Source organism: Elephantulus edwardii, unplaced genomic scaffold, assembly GCF_000299155.1.
Source record: "Elephantulus edwardii isolate Elephantulus edwardi_28Jun2011 unplaced genomic scaffold, EleEdw1.0 scaffold00087, whole genome shotgun sequence".
NCBI classification, from domain to species: domain Eukaryota; kingdom Metazoa; phylum Chordata; class Mammalia; order Macroscelidea; family Macroscelididae; genus Elephantulus; species Elephantulus edwardii.
The window spans coordinates 2,207,736-2,221,752 of record NW_006399837.1 but is presented as its reverse complement, the minus strand read 5'-3'; positions in this window follow the sequence as shown (position 1 = coordinate 2,221,752).

The following is a 14,017-nucleotide window of genomic DNA, read 5'->3' as shown; positions in this document are numbered from 1 at the left end:
CTCCCTCTCTCTCATCTTGGCATAAATCATTCATTCATTCGGCACTCATTTCATCCACTCATTTTGTAATAGTGTACAAGATAGCCTAATTTTCACATAGCTTTATACACACACAAACATCCTTTGTTTTGTTTTGGTTTTTTCCTCTTTTTTCTACACAGTAGTGGGCCATCTCCTCATGTGGGATTTACTGCCTCTGAAAACCCACTGGAAGGTCAGCTATGGGTTGCATCCAACTCAACCGCACACAAAATAACAACCAACTATACACTAATAGATATTTGTCGGAATTATGGGTATCATCATCCCAGTGATTAATGTTGGAATGACTGGGGTAACTACATGTGCTCTTAGCACCGTTAATTCTTTTCAGTAGCACAGTTAAGTCAGGACTAAGAAGGATTGATCGGGAAAGGCTACCACTGCTATTAGCTTATATCAAGGAATGCTGTGAATGTTGTTGTTGTTGTTGTTGTTGTTGAGTGCCATTGAGTAGATGGACTCACAATGTCCCTATGAACAAGGGCTTGAAACCTGGCCCTACCCTGCACCTCCTCGACAAACTCTGCTATGCGCGAACGTATCGTTGAACAACTGTGTCACTCTCACTCTTTGAGGTTCTTCCTGTCTTTGTGGACCCTCCATTAATCTCAGCATCCCGTCTTTTGCAAAGGACTGACGTCTCCTAGTAATGTGCCCCAAGTACAGCCATCTTTACCTCCTAGGAACGGCTTGATTGAACTTCCTCCAAGACAGATTTCTTTATTCTTTTGTCAGTCCATGGGACGTGTGGATTCAAGACATCCAGTATCCTTGAGTCTTCCTTACCTGTTGACCATACGCAATTACTTCCTGGCATTCGAGTGTGACCATGACTCATTTCTGAAATACTAGTGTCACAACTCTTATCTTGATGGGTTAAAGCACTTCTTCAAATTCTTATTATTATTCATCCTATATTTGAGGGGTAAATGACAGATGTTCAACGTCAAATAATTTGAAATAGTTCATAATATATATTATATATAATATACATTCTATATTAAATTATTTTTTAATATTTTATGTTATATTTTATTATTAATTGCAATGAAAATGTATAGATATTATGGATTTCCATTCATTCACTGTTGCACTTTTCTCCCTGCCCACCCCTCCCTTCCCCCAGTACACTCTTCTTTTTGAAAAGTAAAAGAAAAATTCTTTCATTGTTTTACAATCCCTCCCCCAGGTCTCCTCCAATATGCAGCCTTCGTTCTTAACTCCTTTCATGACAATAATACCTAATCACATATCCCTTTTAAACAGTTTTCTCCCTTATCAGTTTCAATGCAGTATACATTATTTATCCCATGTCTCCTCCCAACCCCGATGTCAGTCCTATTTTATAACAGTGGCACTATGCAGTAATTGTCCTTTTGTGACTGAGATATTTCACTCAGCATAATGCCTTCCAGGGTCACCTTTTTTTAATAATAGTTCATGAGTTCCTTGTTTTTCAATGCAGTGTAGTATTCCACAGCTTCTCTATCCATTCGTTTGTTGATGAGCACGTAGGTTGTTTTCAACTCCTTACTTTTATGTACAAAGCTGTGATAAATATGGGTGTGCATATATAATAATTTAATTAATATATGTGTGTGTTGTTGTTGTTCTTGTATACCACAGAGTTGGGACTAAGTCATAGCTGATCCTCCAGCATGTTTTCAGAGGTAGCAAATTGTACAAGACACTGCTCATCCTTCTTCCAAGGATCACCTGTTGAATTTGAACCAGGTACCTTTGGGATTACAGTGTTGCTTCTTGATACTATTGCCACCAGAGCTCTATATAAGTGATTGTTATTGTGTATCATCAAATCAGAACCGACCCAGAGCTGACCCTCCCGTGGATTTTCAAAGCCTTAAATCACACAGGAGAAGATTGCCCATCTTTCTCCCGAGGAATAACTGGCAGATTTAAACTGTGTGCCTTCAGGATTGCAGCACAGATTCTTACCACCGGGCCGCCAAAGCTCCCATCTTCTTATATATAGAAGGATATATAATCACCAGAGACATTCAGTTTGAATCTACCAGCTTCTCTGAGGAACAAAGATGAGTAGTCTCCTGTACAATTTAATCCTCTGAAAACCCACTGCAGACCCAGAAATGTGTCTATTCTGACTTGACACTTCACGATACTATACACACACATGCACACACATCCCACATGTATTTGTATGTATTTATAACTCACAGTGCCCCTTTATACAACAGAACACTGCAATACTCCTGGTCCTATTCTATCCTCACAGTCACTGATAGGTTTTTGCCCATTTTTACAGCTACTGTAACAATCCATCTCTTTGAGGTCTTCCCTCTGTCCACTGATTACTCCACTCCACCATGCCTGTGCACGCCTAGTATGATCTCTTGCAACAAATATTGACTGATTTTTTTTTTCTTTTTTCAAGGAAGTCAGAACAGCGAACAAACGATAAAACAACAAGCTCTTCTAAAAGACAAGTCACAGAGTAAGTAAAAGTTAGACTCTCTTTTTCAGCAGTGTATGGTGGCCACGGTGTAGAGCCGAGGAGGGCGGCAGGAAGTCAGCGGGATAAATGATGCCCAAAGGAAGAAACAGGCGCAGAATAGATGAGAGCTGGCTCAGTGGAGAGGGGATCTGACGGAGAATGATGACTCTGCCTGCAGGAATGATCCCAGAGACCCTTCAAAGGGAGGCAAAGGCAGGGGAAACAAGCGCACTGGGCAAGCAGTCCACCGGTGTGCATTTTCTCGGCACCGTTTCTTAGGGAGACCACCACCCAGCTGACACCTTACCAAGACACACAGAGACCTTTAGAAGATCTCCGCTCTGGGAATGTTTCTGTCCTTGTCCAAATGCTGAGGGATAAATGCTATGGCAGCAAAGGTGAAAGGGCAGGGAGAGTGAGCCTGGCCTCACACACCAGGAAACTTGAGAGTGGACAGAGACCCAGCCCCTCCTCATTCATTCGAGCTCTGGAACATTCTTCCGGTGGAAATCCTTGGTTAATGTGCTTGATTTATGACATATACCTTCTTCTGAAAGAAGAATGTGACACACCAAGATCTGAAGAGAAAGTTGAGTCAGAAGCCGCCTCTTTAAAATCCCTTGATGCCCCTGTCTTTCCACAGGTCAGAGTGGGTGACAGTGCGTTTTAGGGCAGAGTCTTCTGTCTGAGGGCACGTTGCTCATTTCACAATTTCAGCCTGCCCGCTTTGCTGTGTAAACCTTGACTATTAATACAGTGTACATAGTTACTGTTGAAAAATATATGGCTCATGGATATATAATGCAGAAAATTCCCGTGTAAATTTCTCTAAAACTCAAAGTGTTGAAACCGTAGCCCGGTTTATCAAAAACACAGCTGCTTCCTTGGGGTTTCGGGGAGGCCCGCAACAATTTTTTTCTTTATGAACTTGTGAGAAGACCCTGAGGAAAACAGCTGCGTTATTGCAGAAATGAAGAAATCTCAGATGAGTGGGAAGTATTGTAATTTAAATAAGAGTGCTATTTTCAGTCCTTTTCATTTTAAGATCATTTCATTATTTTATTTTTCCCTAAATAAGTTATCTAGGAAAATAAGTGTGCAATTACCCCAGGGACTGCAGCCATTGTAGCGGGCAAATTAAGGGTTTTAATTGCAAATATCAAATGTTGTACTACATGATTAATAGAACGGTGGCACCAGTATTTACATATGTGAAATATTTACCATAATTGCTTTGTTCTCTTTAAATATGGAGGCAAAAAAGCAAGTAAGAAATAACAGATTTTGTTAATTTTCTTTATTTTCTTCAAACGAGCAGCCTGTTCCAGACACTCTACTGCCAGTCGTGATAAATGTTGGGGTTTTTATTCCCCTTCCACAGGGCAGGAATTCTAGAAACAACTGTAAAAAGCCTTTACTTCACAGAACAAATAATACAACAAGGAAATTTGCTTGAAAACTTTTGGGAGCTAGGTTTTACCTCTGAGGTGTCTCTGTGGGTTATTGGGGCCAGTGTAGAAATGGCAGTAGTGCTATCCACATCAATTAAGAGAGCCCCGAAAAAGTACCCGCTTCATGCTGCTTCTCTTTTCTTTAAAGTGTAAGTGGAAAGTGCTGGTGTCTTCTTGAGTCATGGCAAGCGCATTCTTTTATTCACCAAATACTCATGGTGCAAATACTTAAGAACTTAGAGAAGCCGAGAGGCAACACAGAAGGATTACAGAGAGGCAACCTTCACCAACTAGATGGATTGACACCTTAGCTGCAACACCGGGCTCACCCGGCAATAACGGTGAGGAAAGTACGCGGGCCTTCACCCTGTTGTCCAGAGGGCCACGGCCAGGGGACGAGCACTGACTCACCGACCCATAACAGCATCAAATAACAGAAAACCAATTCAACGCCGTCTAATTTTCTTTAGACACTTTTCCTTATCTCAAAAATATGTATGCGCAAACATGGACTATGAAATTGTGAATCTAAGTATCAAAAAAGTGTTGAGTCCTACTTGCCCATTCCTCTATTGCTCTTTCCTGTTTTCCATCGCTCCCTTTTTCTCTTCCTCTCTCTCGCGCTCTCTCTCTCTCTCTCCCCCCCCATTTCTCCTCTCCTCTCCTCTCCTCTCCTCTCCTTTGTTGGTTTGATCTCCTACTTCTAGAAATGACTTTTTCTGATTGACTAAAAACTCACTGGAGTCAAATAAACTCCACTTCAAAGTGTTAATTCTTACATTTCCAAGGCTGGGACTACAAGGAGAAGGGCACCTGGGGATCCGGTAGCGATGCAACTGATAGGGATATGGGGCCTCTGAGTTAGTGAAAAAGCCATAAGCAATTCCTACATAGAACTTTTTTTATGATAAAAGAACAGAAATTACTTCTTTCACCTTTCCAAAGTGCTTTCGTTGTTAATTGCTGCTTACTTGGTTCCACAGAGGCCTGATAGACCACAAAACAGGTTTACAGTCTCCAGTACAATTATTTCTGTATTTGAGTCTATTAAATATGTGTGTGTGGGTCTATGTATGTATGTATGTATGTAAAGATAGATAGAAAAATAGATAGATAGATAGATAGATAGATAGATAGATAGATAGATAGATAAACAAACTGCTTATGCAGATGACACAACCCTGCTTGCTGAAACTGAGGAGGACCTGAAGCGCTTGCTGCAGAGGGTCAAAGACTGCAGCCTCCAATATGGATTGAGGCTCAATGTCAAGAAGACAAAGATTGTCACCACTGGGCCAATTGGTAGCATCAGGATGGATGGTGAAGAGATTGAGATTGTTCACAGCTTTAGTTTGCTTGGCTCCACAGTCAACACTCTTGGCACCAGTAGCCAGGAAATTAAAAGGCCCATTGCCATGGGAAAGTCTGCTGTTAGGGACCTCTCCAAAGTACTGAAGAGCAATGGTGTCTCTCCGGAGACTAGGTGCATCTGATACAGGCTATAGTCTTTGCTATCACTTGTTATGCATCAGAGAGTTGGACAATGACTAGGGATGCCTTTGAGCTGTGGTGCTGGAGAAGAGTATTGAGGGTACCATGAACTGCTAGGAAAACAAATAGATTCATCCTGGAAAGGGTTAAACCGGGCGGCTCCTTGGAGGCAAGGCTTCTGAGGCTCCATCTAACATACTTTGGACATGTTGTGAGGAGAGACCGGTCTTTGGAGGGATGTCATGCTTGGGAGGGGTGAGGGACAGTGCAGGAGGTGGATTGATTCAGTGACTGGGGTAATCGCGGTGGGTGTGTCAGAGGTGGTGCGATTGGCACTGGACAGAGCAGAGTTTAGGGCTATTGTACATAGGGTCACTATGAGTCACAAGCCACTCTACCTCACATAACAACAACTATATATATATATATAATTGTTGGCTTTACTTGGGAAGATGTGATATCGAACTGTACAGAAATCGTTGCATCTGGAGAACTGGGTTAATCTGCTTGATCAGGATCGTTCCTGTGCCTCCATCTGTAAGGGAAACAGTGTCCCTGCAAAGGAAGAACCACGGCCCTCTACACTTGGTCAATAACCTGCTCATTATTGTGGCTAATAGTGGTTCTAATAAAGTGGGGGTGGTGAAATCAGAGGAGGAAGAAAGAGATCAAACAAGGAAGAGGAACCATTGATAGGCCCCAAGTGGTCTAAGCATTACTCAAACACACTCACACATATGCACACACGTTGTTGTTGTTAAGTGCTGTCAAGTTCTAGCTGACTCACAGCAATGCTAAGAATGAAAGACCTGAACACTTGTATAACTTTCAATGTTTCTCCAAGTTCATAGGGTTTCTGGAGGCAAGCTATTTTAGAAGTGGATGCCACTCTGGCTTCCAAGCTTGTTTTAATCGGGAAACTCCACCAACCACCACGTGGTTGCTGTAATGCTGAACACTGTGACTCTGGCGTGTGTATATGTATGTGTGTGTGTGTGTGTGTGTGTGTGTATACACACACACGCATACATACATAAATGCTAGTTTATTTACAAAATTCAAATGCAGGGGGATTAATCAAACATATTTTTAAATCATACTTGATAATTTTAAAAAAGCAATGCAAAAACTCTACTAGGACTATGATTCAGAATACCAGTGGTGAATTGAACGCTTCATAAAAATATCTTCCTGATGAAGATTTTATTCCTCTAACCACAAGGTCAGCGAGCTCTGCTGTCGTAGGTGGCAAGGAGTTGGGCTGCCAACCCCAAAGCAGGGAGTTGGAATCCACCAGCTGCTGAGCAGGAAAAAGATGTGCAATGTCCTCCCATGAATTTACAGCCTCTGATAATCTGGTGGAGGATCTGCTACAACTCAGCATTAAACTGAACTGAAAGGTCAGTAGTTCAAATCTACCATGTGCTCCTCAGAAGAAGCATGGGCCATCTCCTCTCCTAAAGACATACAGCTTCAGAAAGGTCCTGAAGGGCAGCTGTGAGTCAGAACCAACTTGATGGGAGTGAGTTTCATTGCTTTTGTAATTTTCATTGTGATTTTAACAAAAGTTTACCGGAAAGTTGGATTTTCATGCATTCATTGTGGGGCATTCTCTTCCCTCTCCCTCCGTTTCCCCTCCCTCCATTCACAAATTGTTTTTGGGTTTTTAAATATTCATTCATTGTTCCATAATCACACCCCCCCCCCCCCGTCTTCTCTGCAACATACCTCTTATTCTGGACTGTTGTCTTACTTAAAATGCCTCATCATATGTTCCTCTTAAAAAGAGTTCTCTCCCTCATCTGTTCCAGTAGAGAGTGTATTTTTTTCTTCATTCAAAAATCAGAGACTGAATGCTTACTTATATTACAATTTATTCACATTCAGACAGATATAATCTATCAGACCAAAAATAATAAAATAAGAATGTTTTCATGAGAACAAATTGCACTGTTTAGTGTATAATGTAGAAGCTGCCAATTCATTATTGATCACTCTTCTCCTTTTATTTCCATCATCATCATCACCACCACCATCACTTCTAGCATTTACTGAGTACCTCCTAGTAGGGTACCAAACCCATGCTTAAAGCTGCAACTGCATTAACCCATTTAACACCCCCACCCAGTACACACCCAAATGAATATTTAAGGTAATGTTGTCCTTCCTTTACTGAGAAGGAAAATAAAGCTCAGAAAGGTTAGGCACATTATTCATTTCCAAAGTTTAATGTTTCACACATACATTTACAAATAAAACAGTAAAGGCAAGAAAAATGAACAACTAACAAGCCAAAAAATTTGGAAACCTCAGGAACGTTCTCAGCATCTTCTCAATCCAGTACTTGGAAATGAAATCAGATATATCTTTAACAACATCTGCTTCTGATACTGTAGTCACTTCATTCACAAGTTAAAACTGACTCATAGATGATCCTCCGGGGGTTCTGACAAGTAATAAATCACATGGGGGTTGATTCCTCATCTTTCTACCATGAAAACCAGTGGATCCAAACCATGTACATTTGCATTAGCAGAGCAATTCCTCATTATTAAGCCACCAGGGAGGGAGGGAGGGAGGGGGGGAGAGAGAGAGAGAGAAGGAGAAGGAGGAGGAGGAGGAGGAGGAGGAAAAGGAGAAGGGAGAGGAGAGAGAGAAAAGGAGAGAGAGAGATGATAGATAATAGGTAGGTAGGTAGATAACAAACAGGTGATAGATAGATAGATAGATAGATAGATAGATAGATAGATAGATAGATAGATAGACATATATCTAGCTACCTTCTCTTTCAGTGACCACCTACCTTTCCAAACATGATAACTTTTTCAAAGGATAGGTCTGATATATATGCCCAAAGAATGTGAGATGAATTTGCACTATCCCTGCCTTTAAAGAGCACAACAGTTATTGTTTTCTCCAGCATAGATTTTTTTGTTCTTCTGGTGTCTCTGAATAGTCAATATTCTTTGTCAACTCCACAATTCAAAGACATAATTTTCCTCCTTTGATCTTCTCTACTTGTACAAATTTTAAATGCATAAGAAAGATTTGAACATACTGTATCTTTGAGATAGATACAGAAGATATAGATAAAGGTAGAGATAGATACATAGTGGCCTAGGTGTAAGGAGTTGTACTGTCAACTGAAAGGCTGTCATTTCTAATTCACCAGCCACGCCATGAGAGAAAGATGGACAATCTTCTCCCATGTGATTAAGCTGCCTCTGAAAACCCACTGGAGGGTCAGCTATGAGTCAATTCTAACTTGAAGAAAAATAGCATGCATATATATTTATATAAATGTATGTATTTATATTATATATTTTTGCTATTTTTAGGTGCCATCGAATTTAATACAACCCATAGTGACCCTATGAACAAAACATCTGACCCTATTCCTGTCCTGCACCAATCCTCATAGTTTCTGACACACAAAAGTCAGTTGCAGCAGTCATCATGTCAATCCACCTGGTCTTGAGGGTCTTCTTCTCCTTTGCTGACCCTCCACCCTTCCCAACATCAGGACCCTTTCCAAGAATAGCACCTCCTAGCAATATGTCTAAAATAGGTGAGATGAAGTCTCATCATTCCTGCCTCCAAAGAGTAATCTGACTGTACCCTCTCCAACATATATCTCTTGGCCATCCATAGGATGTTCTGTGTTCTTCTCCAGTATCACAGCTCAAAGACTGTCATCCTTATTAATTGTCCAGGTCTCAGATGCACAGCTAGTAATTGGAAAGACTATGGCCTGAACCAGATGCCCCTTAGTCCTCAGACTGACATTGCTGTTGTTGTTAGGTGCCGTTGAGTTGTAGACAGACAACTCATAGCGACCCTATGAATGAAAGGCCTGAGCACTGTTCATACAGAGTTTGCAGAGGCAAGCCATTTCAGAAGTGGATGCCACTCCTGCTTCCAGGCTTGTTTTAGTTGGGAAGCTCCAGCAAACGCTGTCCACCATGGGTGACCATTACCACGTTTGGCACAGCAGTGTCACAGAGGTCAGCATCACAGCAACCAAGAATTACCTCTGTACAGCAATGCACAGACAAGTGCTATACCACCTAGAAGAATGTTAGACAGGAAAACAATTTGAACCCAGCCTGAGGGCCGCAGATTAAAATCACCCACCTTTGGCTTGGTAGCATCACTTTCTGTCCAGTACGCCAACATAGCTCTCTCTATGTCGTCGATGTTACTGACGTTACTTTTCGTCAATAACTTGGATAGGTCCTTAACTGCAGATTTTCCCAATGCCTTATTTCCTGACCGCTTGTATCAAGGGTGTTAATTGTGGATCCAAGCAAGATGAAGTTGTTGACAGTTTCAATCTCCTCTTTAGCCATCATGGTACTGCCAATTGTTCTAGTGCTTAACAGTCTAAATATTATATATGTTGTTGTTGGAGCTGACCCATAGTAGACTCTCCAGTGAGTTTTATGAGGCAGTTAATTGCTAGGGAGGTGACTGTTCATCTTCCTGCAGAACAGCTGGTGGCCTCAAACTGCATGCCTTCGGTATTGCAGCACAGCTTTTTGCCGCTTTTAGGCCACAAGAGCTGCTCCTTGGTAGAAAAATGCCTCTGAAAATCCTATAGAGGGTGAGTTACAGGTCAGTTCTAACTTTCCAATTTGACATAAACAAAACCAACAACAGCACGTATACACACACACACACAAATTTACATATATACCTTAGTGGCTATCATAGACAAACAAAAAGAAAAGAACACTATAAAGACAAAAGTTAATGTCAGTTTCATTTAACACTTTTGAAGACAACATTCCAAGTTGGAATTAGAGTATTCATAACATGTGCTTTCCATGCGATTTTTGGGCTATTTCCTGGAACACTGTATGGTCAATGCTGGGCTCTCTCTCTTCCATTTCTAATTCCTTTTCCTCTAGTCTACTCCTACTTGCTTGGAAGCTATATACTCTATGTATAATGATTAATAAAATAGTAATTTTCAAAGTTATTTTACTATAAGCACTAATCAGATGTAAACATTATCATTATTTCTTTATTTTTTTCTCCTTCCCAAACCAGGAAGCTCTGTTAAACCGGTGGGTAAGAAGTCACGCCATGTCCTTCTATACAATTTATAGCCTCTGAAAAATCTACTGTTGTCTCAGTTATGAGTTGGTTCTGACTCAATTGAATTGATGTGTTTTTGGTTGGGTTTTTTCCCCTCTAAAATTAGAAAATGTTTGTTTTCAGGTTTTACAGGGCAGCACGTAATAGATGTTGGAGAGGATGTGGTAACAAAGAAACTCTTATACATTGTTGGTGTGATTGTAAAATGATGCAACCATTCTGAAAGGCAGTTTGGTGCTTCCTCAAAAAAGCTGAACATAGAAATTCCATATGACACAGCTATTCCACTACTTGGAATATACCCTGAGAATATGAGAACTGAGGCACAATCTGAGATTTGTACACCAATATTCATAGCAGCATTATTCACCATCACAAGAACATAGAAACAGCCCAAATGTCCAACCACAAACGAATGGATTAAGAAATTGTGGTACATTCACACAATGGAATACTATGCAGCACGTAGGAGCAATAATTTTGTAAATTATTACCTAACTTGGGAGGGACTAAAGAGCATTATGCTGAGTGAACTAACTCAGTCCCACAAGGGTAAATATTGTATAAGACCGTCATTGTAGAATGAGTATAAGGATCCAGGAGAGGTGGGAGAGGCTGGAAGCAGAGGGATGTGGATGTGCAGGGAGAAGGGGGTATTAATCATTGGGTTGCACAATTTGATGGGTGGGGGACTGAGGGAAATCGAAAGAATTTGTTCAAATTTGTATTAGAATTTTATAAATAAACTAGTAAAGAAAGGAAAATGTTCATCTTCAAGCTATATACCACTGTGTCTCCATAAAGTAGCACTGTTGTTGTTGTTGTTGTTAAGTGAATAAGATGAGTCTGGTCCATGCAATGGTATTTCAATTGCTTCATGTATATGTGAGGGAGTTCTGGAGGGGTCATCGGTAGAGCTTTGCACTGCTAGCCCAGAGGCTCTGCTTCTCTGGAGCTTTCAATCCACCAGCAACTCTGATAAAGATGTGTGGGCAGCCTCCTCCTACAGCACTTTACAGCCTTGGAGAGTCAGAATCGAATCAATGACAAGTGAGCAAGGTTTTCTATGTATGTGATTGTTGGAAAATGAATGAGGAAGGGAATCATAAGAACCGTGAATAAGGACTGATGTCTTTGCATCGTCGCACTGACAAAGAATACCAACCACGCCAAGGACTGCCAAAAGAGCAAACAAATCTGTTTGTAAAAAGGCAGCCAGAATGCTATTTAGAAGTGAGGACGGCGATATTTCATCTCCTAAACTCTGGGCATGCGATCCGGAGGGATGAGTCTCTCCAAACAGACATCATTCTAGGTAAAAGTAGAAAGCCAGTTGGCACTAACATATCTGTCTTTCCTTCCTGCGTTATAAACTTCATAGCTTATTTTTATCTTGAATGCATCTGGGAAATTACCTTTTAGTAATAGTCGTATAATCAGGAACATCTTCAGCATGTGCTTGTTTAGACAAGTCTTTATTACTGTTGTTATTAGGTGCTATCAAGTAGACTGGGAGTGATGGTGATTCTGTAAACAACAGATCAGACTCTTGTCCTATTCTGCACCGTTCTCCTCATCTCTCTCATGCCCATGTCCATTGTGGTCATAACTGTCAACCCACCCACTGAAGGCCTTTCTCTTTTCTGATGATACCTTATTTTCCCAGCATGATGTCATTCCCTAAGGACTGATTCCTCCTGAAAATATACCGAGAGTAGGTGTTGTGTGAAGAGGTTAGTGTTCATAATGGCTTTCCTAGCCGTCAAATTTGACTTTGCCCTGTGGATGGGTAGGAATGTGTGAAGAGGGCATGTTAGTCTAAGCACAGGACAGTAGCTGGTCTCATCAGTCCACAAGGGGACTGACCAGTCTTGACATTAAATTGGGCAGATGAAGGACAGTTTCTTACGTCCTGTAAAGGAGAAGCAGCTATGCAGTGGGTGCCCTTCAGAACCAGAAAATTCTTGTTCTAGCCAACTAGACTTACAGCACCAGTGCCAGGTAGATTTATAGCAGCAATACCAACATCAGTGGCCACAGTAGAGGACCCAGGACATGACATGAGACAGAGTTGCCCTAGGACTGCTACCCGCCATGGAACCAGAGCTAAAAGCCTTCAGCCAAGTTTATTGGACAAATGCAGGGTTGAGGGGGAGGAAGATGGGGTGGCTGGGGGAGTTGAACCATAATTGGCATGATTGAGGACTGAGAACATTCAACATTGGCCTAAAGCTGCAAGGCACAAGGGTGACGTGTCTGTGAGCACATTTCAGAAGCCCTCCCTACTGTATTCTGCTACTAAACTGTGTTATAACCTTCATACGATTTTTATTTATTTCTTCTTATTCATTGTTACACATTTTCTTACTCCCTCTCTCTCAGTCTACCCCCAGATAGTTCCATATTGTTGTCATACATATAATGTCTAATCATATATTGCTTTTGGACAGATCTTCCCCTCATCTGTTCTACTGCAGAGTTCACTATCTATCCACCCTTTTTTCTCTTCACAACCCTCTCCAAGATCTGTCCTATTTTATAACAGCAGTGTTATACAGTATTTGTCTTTTTGCATTTGAGACATCTTGCACAGCATAATGTCCTCTATGTTGTGTAATGTTTTATGAGTTCATTGGATTATAAACTTTTGACTCCCCCAGTATGGTTCTTTGCCATCTGTGAGCTATCTCAAGGAATTTTTTTGCCCCAGTAAAACAGTAAGATTGGTGTTGGAGTGAGTAGATAGAAGTATGGGAGGATAGAGGACATATCTGATCACGTGGGAATTGGTTTTGTGGTATTGATGCTGTTGACAGGGACAGTTGCAATTGGGGAAGATGGTAAAGGTCAGATATGACCATCACTACATGGAGATTACCCAACAATATCATTGATATCACATAAAGCAAACTGCTGCTGAAGATCATTCAAAAATGGCTGGAACAGTGCATAGATAGGGAATTGCCAGACGTTCAAAAGAGATTAAGATGAGGCTATGGCACCAGGGATATCATTGCTGATGTCAGATGAATACTGGCTGAAAGTAAGGAATACCAGAAAAATGTCTATTTGTGCTTCATGGACTATGCAAAGGCATTTGACTGTGTGGATCATGACAAGTTGTGGCTGACATTGAGAAGAATGGGAAGCCCAGAGCACTTGATTGTGCTCATGAGGTACCTTTACCTGGACCAGGAGGCTATCGTGTGAATGGAGCAGGGGAGCACTGCATGGTTTGGAATTGGGAAAGGAGTGTGTAAGGGATATATTATATCTCCCTGCCTGTTCAGTCTATGTGCTGAGCAAATTATCTGAGAATCTGGATTCTGTGAGGACTAGTGTGGCATTAGGATTTAAGGGAGACTCATCAATCACCTGCTTTATGACACAACCTTAGTCCTGAAAGTGAGGAGGAATTGAAACATTGTTGTTTGTTGTTGTTGTTATGTGCCGTCGAGTC